This window comes from Galeopterus variegatus, unplaced genomic scaffold (genome assembly GCF_000696425.1).
Source record: "Galeopterus variegatus unplaced genomic scaffold, G_variegatus-3.0.2 Scaffold3713, whole genome shotgun sequence".
Taxonomy (NCBI): Eukaryota; Metazoa; Chordata; class Mammalia; order Dermoptera; family Cynocephalidae; genus Galeopterus; species Galeopterus variegatus.
The window spans coordinates 187,656-208,277 of NW_007729824.1; the positions used below are offsets into that span (position 1 = coordinate 187,656).

General features: G+C 38.5%; 1 pseudogene; it reads left to right on the forward strand.

Moving 5' to 3' along the window:
• Positions 1-2,730: 2,730 nt before the first annotated feature.
• LOC103601387 lies at positions 2,731-3,531 on the forward strand (annotated as a pseudogene).
• Positions 3,532-20,622: the final 17,091 nt, after the last annotated feature.

The window sequence follows — 20,622 nt, forward strand, 5'->3', positions numbered from 1 at the left end:
CTGTAAACTAGCAATGAGCAATTGGAAATAGACATTTTTAAAGGTAATAAAAATGTTTTTTTAAGTTTTTTATTTTTAATTGTCACATAGTAATTGTACATATTTATGAGGTACAATGTGATGTTTATATATATATATAAAATATATATATATATATGTGTATATATATATATATACACACAGTGTAACGATCAGGCCATCAGGGTAATTAGCATATCCATCACCTCAAATATTTATTGTTCCTTTGTGGTGAGAACATTCAAAATTCTCTCTTCTGACAGAGCACACCTATGGTCCTAGGCAGGAGTCAAGGGCAGCATCCACCACCCAGATGCAGTTAAGGAGCATGCTGAAAACACCACTTCCTCACAGGTGGCCCACCACAGCCACAGCCACTGTCAAAGCCACGGCTGCTGCAAAAGCAGCTCAACACCACAGCAGTAGCCACAGCTGCCAGTGCAAGCAGACCGCCAGACGCTCGACTGCAGTGACACAAGGAGAGTCAACAGTGGAGACTGGAAAAAGAGGACATCTCTCTCCTCAAAGCCTACTCCAGCATAATAGAAGAAGCAATTCCTCTACCATGCCCCTGCTTTATTTCTGATTTTAGTAATTTCTGTTTTCTCTCTTTTTCTTGGTCAGTCTAGATAAAGGTTTGCGGATTTTGTTGATCAACTTTTGGTTTTGTTGATATTCTCAATTGTTTTTTAATTCTCTATTTCATATATTTCTATTGTAATCTTTGTTATTTCCTACTTATATTTGCTTTTGGTTTAGTTTGCTCTACTTTTTCTATTTTCTTCAGGTAGAAACTTACATTACTGATTTGAGATTTTTCTTATTTTCAATATAGGTGTTTACAAGTGTAAATTTTCCTCTAAGCACCACATGAGCCCTGCATCCTACAAATTTTAATATGTTACACTTTAATTTTTATCTCAAAGCACTCTCTAATTTCCCTGTGATTTTTCTTTTTATCCATTGTTTATTTAGGAGAGTGTTGTTTCATTTCCACACATTTGTGAATTTTCCAAATTTCCTTCTGTTACTTGGTCAGAGAACATATTTTCTATGAACTTAGTCTTTCCAAATGTATTAAAGACTTGTTTTGTGGCCAAAAATAAAATTATAAAAATATATATAATTTTTTAAAAGCCCTCTCTTCCAGCTATTTTGGAATATGCAGTATAGTATTGTTAACTACAGTCACCGTAGTGTGCAGTAGAACACCAGAATTTGTTCCTCATATCTAACTGTGACTTTGCACTCATTATGTTTTGCAAAAAAAAAAAAAAAAAAGGCACAATATATAGGAACATCTGTATGCTGAAAAGTACAAAACTTTGATAAGAAAAATCAAAGAGAAGAATAAATGAAGATATATGCCATTTTCATGAATTGTAAGACAATATTATTAAGATGTTAGTTAAATCCTAAATAAATGCAATCCTAATCAAATTCTCAGCAGGATTTTTTGTAAAAATTAAAAAGCTGATTCAAAAATTCATGTAGAAAAGCAACCTAGCTTAGGCTAAAGAGAAAGAACAAAGTTGGAGCACTACTTGATTTCAAGACTTACTGTAGCTACATTTATCTAGAAAGGGTGATGTTGGTGAAAAGATGGAAACAGCAAAGAAAATATAATAGACAGTCTAGAAATGGTCCCATGCATATATGATAAACTAATTTTTTTGAACAAGGTACAAAAGCAACTTGGTAAATAAATGTTCATCTTTTAAACAATTCAATTACTGAAAGAACAATTCAATATCAATATGAAAAAAATCTTAATCTATAGTAATATATATAAAATTTAACTTAATAAGAATCATAGACCTAAATGTAAGACCTAAAAGTATAAAGTTGTAGAAGGAAATACAGAATATTTTGTAAACCTGAGTTTATAAAGCTTTCTGACACATGATACCAAAAAGCTTAATGCATAAAATAAAATTTGATAAATTCGTCTTTACTAAAAATAAAATTTTTTTGCTTTTCAAAAGTCACTTTTTCATGTTATTAACATGAAAATACAAGCCTTGAACTGAGAGAAAACATTAGCAAAACACATTTCTGGTAAAGGAGTTGTATTCAGGATACTTAAAGAACTCTCAAAACTAAATAATGAGAAAACAACCCAGTAAAAATGGGCAAAAAGTCAGCGCCCCACCCACCCATGGTTCCTGAGCCCCGGCCGGGAGGCCCAGATGGGGAACCCGGGGCTGGGGCCCCCCTGGATGATGGCAGTGACTGGCCAGGCAGGAAGGAGGGCACCGGTGGCAGTGAGGGGGCTGGAAGAGATAGGGGCGCAGAGGCAGAGGGCGTCTGGAGCCCAGACCTGGAGCAGAGCTTCCAGGAGGCCCTGGCCATCTACCCGCCCTGCGGCCATCAGAAAATCACCCTGCCCCTTGGATGAAGGTGAGATGTAAGGTGGGAATGAACTGATTGCCCGCTACATCAAGCTGAGAGCAGGGAAGATCTGAACTCGCAAACAGGCCTCTAGTCACATCCAGGTTTGGGCTTGAAGGAAATCAAGGGAAATCCAGTCCAAGTTGAAGTCCTTGAATGTGGATCAGGTTTCCAAGCACAAGGCTTTCCAGACTATGGCTACCATGTCCTCAGCCCAGCTCGTCTCAACATATTCCTTGGAGGCCAGACTGGGTCCTGCCGGTCCTCAGGCCTCTGAGCTTTTCCAGTTTTGGTGAGGGGGCTCTGAACCCCCTGGAATGAATGTTCATAGTGAAGCCATTCTCACAGACACTGTTCTCCTTGTCACTGACTCCCCCATCCACTGACCTCCCAGAGCCACCCCTGCTCCCACCTGCCCCATCACTCCCAGCCTGGCAGGCTTGGGCCCTGGGTACTGCCCAGTTGCAGCTGGTGGAGTTTTCAGCCTTTCTGGAACTGCCAGATGTAGTTGACTCCTACCAGCGGTACCGGTTTATACATATCAGCCAGCACTGCCCTAACCCCGGAGCACCCCTGCCTCGAAAGTATGGATGTCTGGCAGATCTATGACAAATTCCCTGAGAAAAAGGGCAGTCCATGGGTGCTGTACGATCACAGGCCCAACATGTTTTTTTTCTGGTCAAGTTCTGGGCAGACTTGAACTGGGGCCCAAGTGGCGAGGAGGTGGGGACAGCAGTAGCAGTGGTGGCTTCCACAGAGTAAGCAGCTAGCACGACAGCCTGGAGCACATGACCCTCACCTGTTCCTCTAAGCTCTGCTCCTTTGGCAAGCAGAGGATAGAGAAGGTGGAGGAGGGGGAGAAGGTGTCTATTGGACTACAGGAGGTTTATGTACCACCTGCTTCACTCGCCCACATGCAAGTACTTGGTAAATTTCTTGCACAAGCTGCAGCAGCTACCCAAGCAATACATGATGAACAGCATTCTGGAGAATGTCACCATCCTCCTGATGGTGACAAACAGAGACACCCAGGAATTGCTGATCTGCACTACCTGTGTCTCTGAGATCTCCACCATTGAGCGTGGGGCCCAGCATCACATTTACTGCCTGGTCAGGGACTGAAGGGGGACCCCAAAACTGGCTCACCCCAGAACTCTCTACTCCCAGGAAGGATGCTCTAGCTTACCTCGTATTTCTTATTGGGGGGGGGGAGAGATGAAAAGGGGCTGAACTCACAAGCCTAAGCAACTGGGGCTGTCCCCTATTAGAGGGACCCCCAAAACTTGGTTGGTGAGATGAATGGCTGGGGCCGAGTTAAGGATAGTGGGATCTCACAGGGGATGTCTGAAAGGACTTATCACTCCAGACCATCAGAGATGGGAGACAGGAGTGAGACAACCCCCATGTACAGCACTGGCTTCTCTGCCTCTGACATCCCCTCCTCCAACCCCACTCCCATGTTTTGGAGGGCCCTACCTACACATTGGCTTCTACGCCTTCCTGTTTTCCAATTGCCTCCACCCCACCCCCATCCCCCCATGTGATCTGTGGTATCACAAATTGAAGATCAACCCTTTCTGTGTAGGAGCAGAGCCAGGTGGATCCTGGACATACTTTTTTTTTTTTAAATAATATTGAAATATTTATTTTTTAAAAATTGGGCAAAAGATTTGAACAAATACTTTACCCAAACATATGTATGGATGGTAAATAAGCACATGAAAAGATGCTGAACATAATTAATTATTAGCAAAATGCTAATTAAAACCACAATGAGATACCAGTACATACTACAGGTACCACTATTAGAATGGCTAAAATTTATTTTTAAAATTTGGCAATGGAATTCTCATAACTTGCTAATATTAGAAAAGAGTACATCATTTTCTTATAAAATTAGAGATATATTTGCCTTGTAACTCAGTAATCCCCCCACACAAAAACCTGTACACGAGTGTCTATATAGTATTTGTTCATTTTTGCCAAAAAAACTAAAAACAAGCCAAATGTCCTTTAACTAGTGGGTGAGGAAACAAGCCATGGTTTATCCACTTAATGAAATGATACCCAGCAAAAAGTAGTGACGTAGTGACACATGAAATAACATGGATAAATCTCAAAAGCATTGTGCTAAGTAAAAGAAGCAAGACTAAGAACACTACATTCTGTATGATTGCATTTATATGACATTCTTGAAAGGGCAAAGATCCAGAGAAAGAATATAAATCAGTGATTGCTAGGGGGCTGGGAGTGTGGGCAGTGATTGACTACATATCTCGTGAGAGGCTTTCGTAGTGATGGACATATTCAACATATTGATAGTGGATATGTGACTGTGTTTGTCAAAGCTGAGAAATGTACATTTAAAAGGATGAATTTGATTGTAAGCAAATAATACCTCAAGAAAACTGATCCTAAAAACAAAGCATAATGAAATTACCATCCTAGGTCAGTTTACCATCACCAAACAATTGATCTCCATCTTGAATGCCATACTGCTATCTTAACCAATGGGTTAGATATCAAAATTGGCCAAAGGCAAGATGATTAAAGTGAGATTTAACCATCTCACTTCCCTATGATGAAGTAGTAGACAGATCACTCTTCGTTATGGAATGAGTAATGTAGTACCAATAAGCTATGAGTAGGGGGGACAGAGTAAGATGCTGGGTCTTGAAGTCTGGTCTTGGATGATGAGCCACCAGGAAAGTAATGGTTGGACAAAACCAACTGTATCAAAATGCTGCCCATGTTGGCCCTTCTGAACATACTTGATAGAATCATAAAATGGTGCATTAACGGAAACGGCTGATTTCATAGGGTATTCCCCAGCAATAAAACTTCAATTTATGTTGATGGAAAATTTTTCTCACAGTTAGCTTCGCTACACCAATCTAGACAGGAAATCCCTTTTGGCAAGAGCTCTAAGTTCATATGAGGTCAAAATGTTTGATGACACATTCTGTGGAGAATTTCAGAATTGGGGATTCCTTATTATATAATAAACAATAACCCCTTGAAGTTCTATATAAAGCTTCTTTCAAAGTTCTAAGTGTCTTCTATTTATTTTTCTTAGTGTCTAAAACATCATCTGCTTCAGATGAGGAAAGCAATGGACACATTACCACTTACCACCTGTAAAAGTTAACCCGGGACGGGGCGGGTTCTTAATTGTTCCTAAAGTTAAAGAAAATGACCACATTTCGAAGGAAGGATTATGGAGGCTTGATTTTGTTGCAAAACCTCTAGTAAAGATCAGCCTCATGTACATGGGAGGGGTCAATAGAAAACAACCCTTTGTCACCTAAAGCCATTTGTTTTTGAACAGCCTCATTAATTTTATCTTCTGAAAAGCACTTGGCCATCAAATTTATATCAAATACCAGAAGGCTGTCTTTTGGTTTTGAAAGGTGTCTGAGTCACTTAAGAATCACAGGGTTCTGTGCTTGGGGAAGAGCTTCTTTGGTGTTGAAAGGTGTCTGAGTCACTTAGGATATGTAGAAAGATGGCTCCCTGCCAGCACGTGGGTTATCTAACATCTGAGCAGCCCAAAGTTCATGTTGGCTGTTTGCGTTAATCACCATAATTTGACTAACAAGCCTGAAGTGACAGCTCAGCATCAGTGTGGCACTAGGGCCATACACTGAACAAAGACAAGAGAAAGGGAAAGTGGTGCTGCAGAAATCCCCCATTTCCCTCCATGGCAGTTGAGAATTTCCAAAATGTCAGTAAAAGCATCAACAAATCAAGCAGAAAAGAGTCAGTGAGGGGGAAGCCCGGGTGGAAAGAAGACAAGTGGAAAAAATCCAGGTTTTTACTTCTTCCTAAAAGGCTTAGCCAGTTGCCTTCTGACTTTTGCCTGTGGCTCACGGTGCAAACATGCCTAGACCCCAGGCCACCTTGGTTCCTTTGCTACACTATTTGAGTACCCAGCCTGTGTACTTTTGATTTCAAATAATCAGATTTTCTCATTCTCTGTTCAGAAAATATAACCCTCCTATCTCCAAGACCTGGGTAAGAAAAAAAAAAAAATATATATATATATATATATATATATATTTTTTTTTTTTTACTATTTCATCAAAATAAGAACGAACATTTTTTTCTAATAAGGAAACTGAGGGTAAAGCAACACCCCTTACCAATACCCTCTCCCCTACCACCACACACTTCCAAAGACATAGAAAATGACTATTGAGAACAGATTACTTGCTTACTTATTTTTAAGTAATTCAGGTGAAGGATTGATTGACTTAATTCCTGGATGGGAGACTTTTTTCAGCTCAACCTTGTCTCTTTGAGTTTGGTTGAAGTGCATTACCTGGACAAGTATGGCTGTACCTCTCAATGAAGCATGACTTCTTTGATTCTTTGAATAGTCAGTTTGACCTTACTGGTCATGTGACAATACCCCTCCCTCCAATCGAGTAACATCTGCAAAATTTTCTCCCTTTTCCTGAACTGAGTTTCACACAATATTAGTTCCACGGGATGTCATTTTTGTATTTTAAAAAAAAAGTTTTGGGGGATGAGATGAGATGAGCAAATTTGTTTGTGAGAACCTTTTTTAAACAAATAAGAAGCAGGGCTCCCCAGAACTTTTTATAGGTTTGCGTGCCTTGTGAATCTCCACAAGCAAATACGGCTTAGAGAGTTTCCCAAACTTATTGACAAAGGAGCCCTTCTAATTCTCTCACTCACAACACCTGTTGTTCCATAGAACACAGTTTGGGAATTTCTATCAACCTCTTAATTTCCCTTCCCAACAACAGGAGAGACTACTTCCATTTCTAAAAACCCAACACTGTGTCTCATCCTTTGGTCGGGATCCCACCTTCAGCTCCTAACTCATTTGCTGAATGGAATGATGGACACATCCTGGGTTTAATTCCTCCTGCCTGAGTTCACCATCATCTGCATTTCTCCAGGTTCTTGAGATACATCTTTTACAAAAGAGTAGATGTTCACAATTGGATTTCTTACAGTTATACTTTGTGATTATTTCGCACATATAGTTAACACCAAAAAAATGTACTCTCCCATTGCCCCAAGTTAATTCATAGCACAGGGGCATAAAATATTATCTCCTCGCCAGATAGTGAGCTTTCTTCCTTCTGCTTTTAATCTGTGCCTTTTTAATCTGCTTTAAATCTGTAACACACCATTGAAGATGCTGAATATGTGGTACAATAGTAGATATACGTGTACTTTTTTTCCAGCCATAGCCAGTCTTTATTTTTAAATACAAAATAAAGGCTGATTTAAAAGAAAAACAGGTTCTCTTCACAACTATGAATCTGCCTTATGTTATCTTTTGATTTCTGAAAACAGGGAAACACAGTGATATACTCCTCTTTAAATGCTAATTGAACCTTATTTCAGTTTTCTTTAAAAGTAGGAATGAATTATATTTGAAGAACTATTTATTTTGATTAAGTCAAAAGATTCTGTACATATTTTACTGTGTGTGTGTGTATAAATGTGGGTTCTTACATTTGGGAGAAAACAAAGATTGCTGAGGGCGGGAGGAAGTGTCTCCTGTTTTCACAGAGATCTCAATGCTTGAGTCATCCCTGTCATTTTCAGACTCAACTGCCCAAAGTTGAGTCACAGGGGTGAGGTGAAGTGGGGTTTAAACTGAGTTTTTAAATCAATTCAAAAACTTTAATAGGTGGTTATCTATGACAGTCACCCATGCAGGCTTTCGCATATATTAATACCTCATATATTTTTTCTGGTTCCTTTCCATCCTCTCCAGATAGGAATGTTTTAGGCTCTGTTCATTTCCCAAAAATGCCCTCTCCTCTTGAAGATGATGTGGTTACTAGTACAACAAATCTGGATATATGAATTTGAATAGCTTAACAACAGTATATCCTGAGGTTCTCAGCATAGAACAGCAGTCGGCTTATTAAATACTCTTGGAATGAGGATCAACCATTCTTTATCCTTACAACTTTTAGAGTCATTGTGAGAAGTTAGCTGCTGTATGTAAAACAATTTGAATAGCACCTAGTATTCTCACTAAATGTAAATAGTAAATGTCAGCTACTACTGCTACTACTATAACTACTTCTACTACTACTGCTGCTCTCAGTGTCTTATTCAGTCTCAGAGTATTTCCTTGAAAATCACGCTTCAAAATAAGCAAACTGTGTTTTTATACATTTGCTTCTCAAAGTGTGGTCCATGTGGTCTGCAGACCTGCAGCAGCAGTATCACCAGGTAACTTGTCAGAATCTTAAGTCCCATCCCAGATCTACAGAATTACACCCTGCATTTTAACAAAATCCACAGGTGATTCATAGGCACATGAACGTTTGAGAAGCAACCAGGCAACAGCATATTCTGGTTCATGGGATTTGGCTCATACACCACATACAGCTGATCAATTTTCAAAGATTCCAAATGAGAATACAGCAAAAGAAATTTGCTGACTTAAATTGTGAGGGACACACCTGACACACCAGAGGTCTGCTTAATGTTCTGTATTCTTAGGACACTGTCCTCACTGAGAAGAGAAAACTGAAAAAAGGAAGACGATATTACCACTAGTGCTTACTAACAATTGGAAATTTCATCCTGTATATTTCTTTGGCACCTCAAATGTAACATTTCCAAAACCGAACTCATGGACTCTGTCTTACGTTGGATTTCCCAGACACAGATGCTGAGATAAGGATTCCTGTGAAAGTGATTTATTAGGAAATATTCCCAGAAAAATCTGGTAATGAAGTGATGTAGAACCAGGAAGAGAAGGAAGCTAAGAAAGAAAGCAAGGTTGTCCAGCAAAGTTCTATGGGAGAGGAAGGGTAATATTAGTTTAATCCCTCAGGGGACTCTGGACACAGTGGCAAGTCCTTGCAACTCAAAGTGTGGCCCATTAGCTTTAGTTTAATCCCTCAGGGGACTCTGGAAACAGTGGCAAATCCTTGCAACTTGAAGTGGCCCATGTCAACTGTCTAGCTGACATCACTAGAAAGTTTACTAGAAGTACAGAATCTCAAATCCCACACTAGCCCTACCTAATTGGGATCTACATTTTAATAAAATATTCCAAGTGATTCATAGGCACGTTAAAATTTGAGAAACACTCATGCAGGTCACACATCAAAGTCATCCCAACCAGGAGCAAGGATGGTGAAATATTTATATCCCGTGGCTGTGCCAGTCTTTGGTGAAGGGCTGGACTCAGGGTCCTTAATTTCCTTAATAAACTCCCAGCCACATTGTGCTCTCTGTGCACACAGGCAAAGGTGTTTCAACAGCCTGAGGTCAGGCCCTGACAAAGAGACCCAGGTTCTGCTGTCCCCAAATTTTGGCTGAGAATAAAAATATACCAGAAATATAAAAGAAATCCCAAGGGATTGTGGGTAGAGAACTAACAAAAACTGCTAGTATCCATTTACCTTCCTCCTCATTCTGCTCTTTCTTTTGTCTCCCCTAGCCCATAAATCATCCACCAGCTACAGAACTCTGAGATCACGTTCTGAGATCACTTACCAAGACCAAAAGGTAACCAGTTCCCTTAGGTCCACCTCTGCAAGCGTTTTTGAATCTCTCCTCTGTTCTCCACCATTTTGCCACTGTCCAAGTTCAGAGCTATGCTATCCCAGACCATCACACTCCCCTTCTAACTGCTCGCAACTCATGTCCTGTCTGCCACCTGTACACATCTCTCAAGTTGAAGGGTCCCAGCTCTTCTATGCCTTTCTTAATCCTCCCAGGAAGAAATGGTCATGCTGTCTTATTTTCCCACAGCAACATTTCTGTACATTCTTCAAGTGAAGTATTTATCTCATTATGCTATTCTTAGTCATTTATAGGATCCATCTATCCAGATTGATTCTGAGCCATTTGAAGTAAGAAATGTGGCTGCACTTCCTGTGCTTAGCACATAATAAAACAACAATGTTTATTAGATAATGAAATTATCTATTCTAAGGTATTTTTCAAGTACTTTAGCCTATGGGCAGGTGCTATGAATCTAGACTTATATTTAATAAACTTCTTAAGGATACAAACGCTGCATGAAATGGGGAAGAGAAATGTGAGAGACATTGTACATAAGCCTTTCATGCTCTCCATAGATGGAATCCTTACTCATTCACCACTTGGCAGATTCTCTCAGCTGCTTTGGAAAAAAAAAAATTATTTGGACTCTTGAATGCAAACAGTTCCCTCAAGAATTGATCACACACATTTGATAAAACACATAACAGCTAAGGTCAATCACTGTTTATTATTTTAGCTATTAAATACCAATTTTCAGATTTATTGCAGACTTGAAACTGTGTTTTCGAAATACAAGTCTTGAGAATAGATGCTGTTTGCTTTTACTAGTGTCATCCCAGAGCAAGTGCAACATTTGTAACTTGAGTAATTAGCATCCGGTCTGTTCTTTCTAAATTGTATCTCTCTCTTTCTCTTGTTAGCCCGTGCTCTCTCTCTCTGGTTTAATTAATGCTAATGCATACTGCCCTACAAGAATTTGCAAGCTGTACCGAGAAATAATGCAGTGTTAGTTTTGTAATTTAGTGCACAGAGCACATTTATGCAAAAGCTTTGTAAACTGGGCCCATGGTCAAAAGGAGCAATTAGCACTTTGTTAGTATGCAATGATGTACTAATCTGTGCAGTCCGCAAAAGCAATTGTCTGTTCCATTTTGCCCTCATGTGCAAATTTTTTCCAGTGTATACAGCACCACTCCAAAAATAACACACTGTCTGCCTGGTTCTATAAATTGTGTTCATGATGATGAAGACATATCAGTTAGAAAATATTTGCTGGGTGGAAATGCACATGAGTTTGGCCCTACAAATTTTAGCAAAACAAGGAAGTTGGTGCACATCCTTCAAGGGGAGCTATAGTTCTCTATTCCTCCCTCAAACTTCACAAACGGTGTTGTCTTCATCTTCAGAGAAAGACTATGGGGAGGGCATTTGGTGGGAAAACAAGACCTCAAACCAGAATAGTCAAACCCAGAATCACACGGATGTCGACTTCGTTAACAAAGGCAAGACTGATTTGCATTTAAACAGATGCCATCCACTTCTTTATTTAAATAGCACATAGAAACCATATAACAATTTGTGCATTCTTTGGACTTAAAAGCACATGATTGTGTCAGGTTAATAATAAAAATAACAATAACGTCTTACATTTTTAGAGTGAGTCGCAGTTCCCCATGATATTTCAGGTGCATCAGCTCATTTGTGTCTCACCACACATCTATGGGTAGGCATTACCGTCACCACTTTGCTGATGTAGAGATGTGGGTACAGAGAGGTTGGATGACTTGCATAAAATCACCCAGGAGGTGGCATTGTGTAGTGGTTCCAAGCATGGGCTTTGAGGCCAGGTTGCTTGAAGGTAAATTTCCAGTCTGCTTCTCCCTGGCCACGTGAGCTTGGCTTCACCCTTCTGTAGTCTAGTTTCCTCATCTGTAAAATGGAAATGATAATTATAGTACCTGCCTCAAAAGATTATTGTGGTGATTAAATGTAAAGCACTTAGAATAGTGCCCGATGCAAATATGTGCTATACAAGCATTAGCTGTTGTTATTATTATTATAACTATTTACCATGACTTACTCTCAGATGTGTGCAATTACAAAGGATTCAAAGGCATCTAGTAAATATGACCTTTTTTCCTTCTCAAGAACCTATTTTTCTAGACTATCAAAAATATCAAACATATTTTTGAAGATAAAAAAGAGCTAACAGGAAAATTAATGCTGTTCAACTTAAGAAAAACTACCAAAGGGATAGTTAATATTGTTCTTTATTACTATCAAAGAATGATATAACCAGCTATTAATAAGCTGAAACATGATTTTGATTTGACATGGGGAAATAGTCCTGATAGTGGAGAAGAGATCTCTTAGCCCTCTCAGATCTCTCACTGTTGGTTTCACATGGGAGATTTGGTGTCTCTCCCAGTTGTACTTTATATTAGCTGAGGCCAGAAAGCCTCCCTGAGGAAATGTCATTTAAAGTGAGATGTGAAACCTTGTGTAGACATCAACCAGGAGAAGGAGGATGCAAAGTAGAATGAGCAGAGGAAACTGCAGGTGCACAGGCCCTGTGGCAGGAAGAGGAAAAAGAGGATTTTGGACTACAAGGCAGTCAGTGAGGCTGAGAAACAGAAGGTCAGGTTGAAAATGTGTATAAGATAAGGATGCAGAGAAAGGTAGGACAAGACTGGACAGGCTTTGGTAAGAAGTTTCACCTGTATCCCAAATGCAGAGGAAGGCAATGAAGGATCTAGCAGAGTATCAGCATGGGTGGAGTGGCATTTTGGAAAGATTACTTTGGCTGTGAGGGCTAGGGTTAAGGACATAACTGAGCTTCTATTCCTTAAGCAGTACCCAAAAGAAGCCAGACCCAAACCACAGCTGAGTCATTAGAACATTGAGTGAGGTGGAGCAGCAGGTAGAAGATGGTCTACGACAAGACAAAAGCCACAGTTGGTCTAGAAAAGACAGTAATCAGTACTTTACCCACCAGGTGTAAGACTCCCATCAAAATATTTTGGGAGATTCCAAGGCTCCACCTCACAACTTCAGAGTCAGAATCTCTGGGAGGTGGGAAGTGGGAATCTGTCTTGGTGTTCTGAGTTATCCACGACTAAAAATTATATTGTTTAAGGCAGACAGGTAAGTTGAGAAATGATGAGGCTGAATCTATTCAAAATCCCATGAACTCCTCATCATGAGCTCTCAGCAAATAGGAAAAAGAAAAGACATAGATACAGTGAAAGGACATTAGACAGGGGTTTTCTTCCGGGCTCAGCCAATGCAGCTCCCTGTGTGCTAGGATTTATCCCAGGGCCTCTAAGCTATTTTCTCATCTATACCATACCACACTGCTAGAGCCCCTTCCAGCACTTAATTCTAAATTCTAACCTGAAGCTTCTCTGTTGATTCCTATTTTTCCTGCACACTGTGATGTCAGGCATTTTATCTTTACTTCATTCTGATCACCAGTTGAGACTTACTCCTAATATTTTGAATCAGGGCTGGCAAATTACAACCCATGGGATAAATCCAGCCTATCCTTGATTTTATATGGCCCAGAAGCTAAAACTCACTTTATATTGTTAATGGCTGAAAAAAAAAATCAAAAGAAGACTTACTGTATGATGCAATAAAATTATATGTAATTCAAGTTGTGTCCACAGTTCAAGTTTTATTGGAATACATAGCCATACTCATTCATGTACGGCTGAATTTTACTCCATTCCTACTCTACAAAGGCAGAGTTGAGTAACTGTGATAGTAACCATCTAGCCTGCAAAGCCTAAAATATTACTATCTTTTTTTAAAAACACAGAAAAAGTGTCTGACTATGCTTTAAATTAGCCTTTCAGCCTCTTTGGTCAAATGACTAATAAATTACCAAGCTCCTGTGAAGCAAATTATTTGTAATACAAACAAATGCCCTATAATTTAAATCTTTCATAAATTTGACTTTTCATATTAAATGTTATTGAAGTTAGAAATATCTTTATATTTACATACCATGATTAACTAACTGCTACTCAGGTGAATCAAAAACTGCGTGGCTTCTTGAAGAATCTAACATAACTACCAGTCCGCTGTACATTGCCTAGGCTTCTCTAGTAAATCAAATTAATAAGACAGAACCAACATATAGTCTGTACTCCAATTCTAATTGATTTATCTAAAACAGAATTAATTACTTTTGGCTTGAACCCCATCTCTTAGTCTTCTATCCTGGGTTAATATTGTACATTTGAATGATGGCATTTTATGAATATGCAAAATGCTTTTGGAAACAGTAAAAATCAGATAATTCACACCAATGACAAGGCAGCCCAGTACAGATTAGCACATTTCTTGGGAGGGAGGATTAATTGAAAAAAAAAAATGGTTTAAGTTTACTGAATCACCGTGTAAACTGTGCCCAGAGAGACACACACTGTTGACAAGAATCTTTCAGTAAAGATACCATAACATATTTGGTAAACATAATGGGAGTTACACTTGCAGGAGACCTCATTACAGCTCTTGGCTATGAAATCTTGGTGGAAAAGTGGGGTGAGACTGCTGGGTTTTCTGTGAGAAGTATTGAGTTTGGGGATTATTAAGGAGGTGAGAACCAGTGAGTATGTGGGGTTAGGCTGTACAGCACTTTTCAAAATTTTTTCTGTCTTTAATGTTTAGACTGCTAGAGACAGTCATTCTCAGATTCAACTGAAGTCCAGGAAGTATCTTTTTAAATACAGTTATTGCTTTGTTATGAAATGATTTCTTTTTCTTTTTTTTTTTTTTTTGGTATCAGGTTTTATTATTTACAGCAATAAAATCTTTTAAAGTAAAGGAATTGGGAACGGGAAGAGAAATAACAGACTGCTGATAATAACCTTTGGATGTCACCTTCCCTAGCTTTTCCAACACTTAATAGGCCCATGAGAAGGCAGACAGTTTTAAAGCCCAGTGGAAAGGAAATTAAAATATCTTCCTCTGGCATGGGCCAGACCTGAGCAATCTTATAAAGAAAGAAAAATTTGTTTCTTCCCATCTCTGCTCTTCAGCTCATATCTTTCTTTTCTAATAAGTTATTTATTTCTTGATCATCTGTTCGGCAAGTATCTACTTAGCACCTAAGAGACAGCAGGTTAAACCTCTGGCAGATCTACAGAGAGCTGAAATAGTACCTGCTGTACTAGCTAAGGTAGGAGAGCTGCTGTAACAAATAATGGCAATATCTCACTGAATTAACATAACAAGAGTTTATTTCTTGCTCACGTAACTTTTCAGTGTGGAAACTGGGTCTCAGGCTCCTTCCGTCTTGTAGTTCTATCATATCCTGGGCTTCAGGGGCCTCCGTTGTATTGGAAGTGGCATATATCACGTGCACCATCTCACTGGTCAGTGCTCAGTCACATGGCCACAGATAACTGTATTGATGGTTTAACTCCTCCCACGAGAAGGAAATGGGTTTAGGAAAGAGCTAGCCAGTCTTGGCCACACCCATCTGCCTCCCATATTCCAGGCTTGGAGCATTCCGTGCCATCCTACTGCATGATTGACATTCCTATCACACTTTATGCCACCCAAATGCTGGAAAATCTTACAACCTCTCAGGATCGCTGGAGGCAGGGATAGGAATTGTTAACTTAATTGGAATAGGAGATTAATGGAAAGAAACACTCTATGCCTTATTATTTTAATAAGTAAATTATTTTAACCTTTTTCAATCCTCCCAACCACTCTGACATGTAGGTTTTATTATCAGCATATTACCAGTAACAAACTGAGATTCAGACAGGTTAAAATCCTTCTAGAGTGACTGGGATTCTACCTCAGGACCCGCTAATCCAGTGCAATCTTCACTAGAGAACCATTCTCAAACATGAGTCTTTTGTGCACCACCTTTCATGCTGTCTACCACACTAACATACTTCTAGTTCTGTTAAAAAGACTCACTCATTAAAACTTAGTCTCACCAACCTCTCAGGATCGCTGGAGGCAGGGATAGGAATTGTTAACTTAATTGGAATAGGAGATTAACGGAAAGAAACACTCTATGCCTTATTATTTTAATAAGTAAATTATTTTAACCTTTTTCAATCCTCCCAACCACTCTGACATGTAGGTTTTATTATCAGCATATTACCAGTAACAAACTGAGATTCAGACAGGTTAAAATCCTTCTAGAGTGACTGGGATTCTACCTCAGGACCCGCTAATCCAGTGCAATCTTCACTAGAGAACCATTCTCAAACATGAGTCTTTTGTGCACCACCTTTCATGCTGTCTACCACACTAACATACTTCTAGTTCTGTTAAAAAGACTCACTCATTAAAACTTAGTCTCAGCCAAAGCAATGCTACCCGTGATAGGATGGCACTATGTCTTTCTAATACAAATTTCATCACCTGTAACACCTTATACTTTGGCAATCATTTTATTGCCTTTATCCTCATTATTTGTTATTTAGGATACTAACTTAATGAGTAATTCTGAGCAAGGACACAGCACCAGAGTTGATCACTCCATAATCTTTACCCTAAGGTTTTTTAATTTTTTAAGAAAGATATACCAGGGTTTAACCCAGAGGAAAGGTCTCTAAAATGAAATCCCATGAATTAGAACCACAATGACTTATCATTTTAAAGCCACTGGAATGACCAAAAAGACAAATTAAAAAAGCAAATTTGACAAGGACATGGAACAACTTGGACTCTCATAAATAGCTCAAAGGAGTATAAAATCATATAACCACTTTCAGAGAACTCTGCAGCAATTTTTCAAAAGGTTTAACATACGTCTATCCCTAACCCCAAAATTCCACTTGTAGGTATTTACCCAAAAGAAATAAAAACATGTTTATGGGGGGGAAAAAACTGTACAAAATGTACAAAGATTCCCAAACTTTTTGTCTTGGGACACTTTTACATTCTCAATGATCACTGATGAATCCAAAGGGCTACTGTTTATGTGAGTTCTGTCCATCATTATTTACTAAATTAGAAATTAAAACTGAGAAATTTAATGATATTTATTCATTTAAAAAATAGCAGTAATAAACTCTATTTTAGTTATTATTAATATTGTTAACCTAAATAACATTGTTATGGAAAATAACTATATGTTTAAAATTTAAAAATCAGCATGAAAAGTGGCATTATTTTACATTTTTGCAAATTTCTTTAATGTATAGTTTTAAAGAAGATGGCTGGATTTTCATAACTGCTTCTACATTCAATTTGTTACATTATCATATGTCATGTAGCCTCTGGAAAACTCCATTGTACACTTATGAGAGAATAGAATGAAAGAGTCAGATAATGCCTTAGTATTGTTATGAAAATAATGTTAATCTTGCAGATCTTCTGAATGGATCTCAGAAACCTCTAGGCATCCCTGAACCACACTTCGAAAAGCACTCCCTTAGAAAACTTTCCCGCCTACCCAACTGACTAAGAATGTTTAACATGTACAAGAATGCTTTACTGCACTATAACTTTAATAGGAAAAAGATGAAAAAAAATAAAAATGTGCATTTAATAGAAGGATGGATAAACTTAGTATTCACAATGCTAACTAGCTGTTCAATTAAAGTTATATGCGTTAAATAGATAAAATTTGGTAAAATCAAATAAATCAAATAGATAAAATCAGAAGTAAAATATTGTCTAAAAAGCAAGCAGAAGAATGACACATTGTATGAGACTATTTTTATAGAGTAAGAAAACATGAAGAAATGTTCTAAATGTTATTTACTACATACAAATATAGTAAATTTATAGAAGTTGCATGGGAATGATAAACACCAAATTATGAGTAATTTGCCTCTGGATGAGAGAGAAAAGGAGAGAGGGAGTGGGGTTGGAGAGGAGTACATAGGGTCTTCAATTGTATTTAAAATATTTTATTTTAAAACTCTAAAGCAAATACGGCAAAATGCTAAGGTTTGACAAGGTTGGATAGTTGGTGCATGGGTAATAGTTATTTTATTTGTTATGCTTTTATATATGATTGCAATATGTTAAAATATTTTTTAAAAATCATGTATAAGAACCTTTGGGAGTGAGCTGAACAAATAATATGGTGATAATCTATGTTTTAAAGATTACTCACAGTTTGGCTGTTTTAAAGGCTTTACTAAATGTCCCCAAGCACAACAGGAGAAGTTTAGGCTCAATGCATGCTCATATTTTCGTCCTTGAGACCTTCCTGAATTTGTACTACTTCTAAAGTTTAAAGGAAGAGCCTCTCATAAAGAGGTTCCTATTTACATTCATTCAATGAAAATTCACTACCCTCTACAAAAAAACAAAAAGAAACTGAGACGTGTTGAAGAGGTACAATGAAGCACATTTTATATCAGCCAAAAACACAAAGAAAGCCATTTCTTATCCCAGCCGAGTTCAGAAATGAATAGGCAATCCAGCACATTCTGGGTGCACAAGAATATATGCACCAGTACATAGGTACATAGGCACAAGGATGTTTATGTGTTTCAGCTAATCATTAGTCATGGGTGCAGAAAAATTGAATGAATTACAGCAAGTCTGCATAATGAGATATTATACAGCCCTAGTTTACAGTAGCAGTAACATCTGATAAGGCAAACACCTTCTCTTTTCATAATTCTCTTGATTATTCTTGAGTATTCTTTCACAAAAACATTAAGATAATTTTATCTAAATCTAAGGGAGAAATTTGGTTTTTGATTAGAATGGCATAAAATTTAAATATAAACAATAATTTTGGGAGAAATTATGTTTTTGTGATTTTAAGTTGTCCAATTCAAGAATATATGGATTTCTGTACATTCAGATCTTGTGTTATATACATCAATAAGATTTATTGTTGTGTTTTTGTTTTTGTTTTTTATCTTGGTACTGTGCTTGTCATTCTTAATACAGACTTAAATTTTTGTTCGTTTGTTTGTTTCTGTTGTTACAGTGAGTGAAATGTTTTCCATTCCCATTTTTAGGTACTCAAGGCTAGGGTCCATGACAGCTATAGATTATTAAAAACATTTCTCTTATATATAACCACATTACCAAATTTTCTTGCTAATTCTATTTTTTAAAAGTAAATAAATGAAGTCAATATGTCTGAATGTTTCCCTTAAAATTCGTCTGTTGGAAACTTGATCCCCAATGCAACAGTGTTGGAAGGTAAAGCCTTTTGGGAAGTGTTTAGGTCATGAGGTCATGAGAGTGTATTCACTCTCTTGTGCTCTTCTGCCACGGGAGGACACAGCTTTCTTCTCCTTTTGCCCTTCTGCCTTCCATCATGTGAGGATGCAACAAGAGGGCCCTCACCAGATACCAGCACCTTGATCTTGAACTTCCCAGCCTCCAGAACTGTGAGAAATAAGTTTCTGTTCTTTGTAAATTACTAAGTTTGTGGTATTCTGTTATAGCAGCAGAAACAGACTAAGATAAAATGTTTTCTGTGTTCCTTTGTAGTCTTCTTGGGCTTGGATCTCTTTGATCAATGGCAGCTCTCCTGCTGGGGGAAATGAAGTGGTCCTATCCCATGGCTCTCCAGTTTAGCAGCAGGCAGCCTGCTACCTCCCTGCTGAGACACATAGACTGAAGAACATTCTTACTCTTCAGTCTTTTTATTCTGCCCTCCTGTTCAACTCCTTGACCTCTTGGGAACCAGGGATTCCTGGCACTCTCACAAAAAGCCTTCTCCCCAAACTTCACAAGGTAGATTCTTTCCGGGGGTTCTGCAATGCTGGTCTACAGGTGCTCACTCAGACAAAGAAGAAAGTCCCATATCAGTTTCCACTTGCTGGAACTCAGTTGCCTGGGTCAAATAGGGAAAAACAGATTGAAATTGATGATAAAGTCAAAGAGCTACATTTGGGTCACTGTGTTCCCCAAATCCCCCTTTTTCAGTTTTCTAGATTATTAGGCCCAATAGACTCAATGTTACTTTTTAAGGAAGTTGTTGAAGGGTCTACCTATGGCTTTGTCCTGGCACAAACACTAAGTGACTTGGCTTCCCACAGTCCTCCATTTTCATTCTCTATTCAACCACACACCTTGACGAAATGGAGTCTAGATAATCTCACAATGAACTTTTTAATTTAATAAAATTTTATTTCACAGATAGCTAATTCAAGAGGCTTAAAACTTGCATTCAATTGAAAGAATTATAGAATCATTGAATAAATTACCTATGCAAGAGTGCCTATTCTTCAGGATTGGTAACATCACTAGATTGTTGGAGGCCAAAATCCAAAGTACATACCATGATATGTCTCTAAAGATGGCCCCCAGTGAACCACACCTTCCAGTCTTCCTGACCTTTTGTAGTCCCCTCCAAGACTGAATCTGGGCTGGGCCTGTGACTCCTTTCAACTGCTAGGATGCAGAAGAAGTAACAATAGGACTGTTCCAAAGCCTTAGTCTATAAGAAGTCCAGCAACTTTGAGTCATAGTGTAAGATGTTCAACTACTTTGCTGGAGAGATGATGTGTAGACACCACACGTAGAGGCCAACTGAAGGAAAGAGAGGGAGAGAAGGAGAGAGACCAGTAAAACCAGTAAGCTCTACCAGTCAAATTTCTAGGTTTAGGAGTCCTTGCCAAGGTGCCAATCAGATTTGTGAGAGAAGAATCTTGAATGTTTGAGCCTCTTCCACAATCTGACTGCAGCTGCAGAGAGACCCTAAGAGAGACCAGCAGAAGAACTATCTAATGAAGCCTACTTATG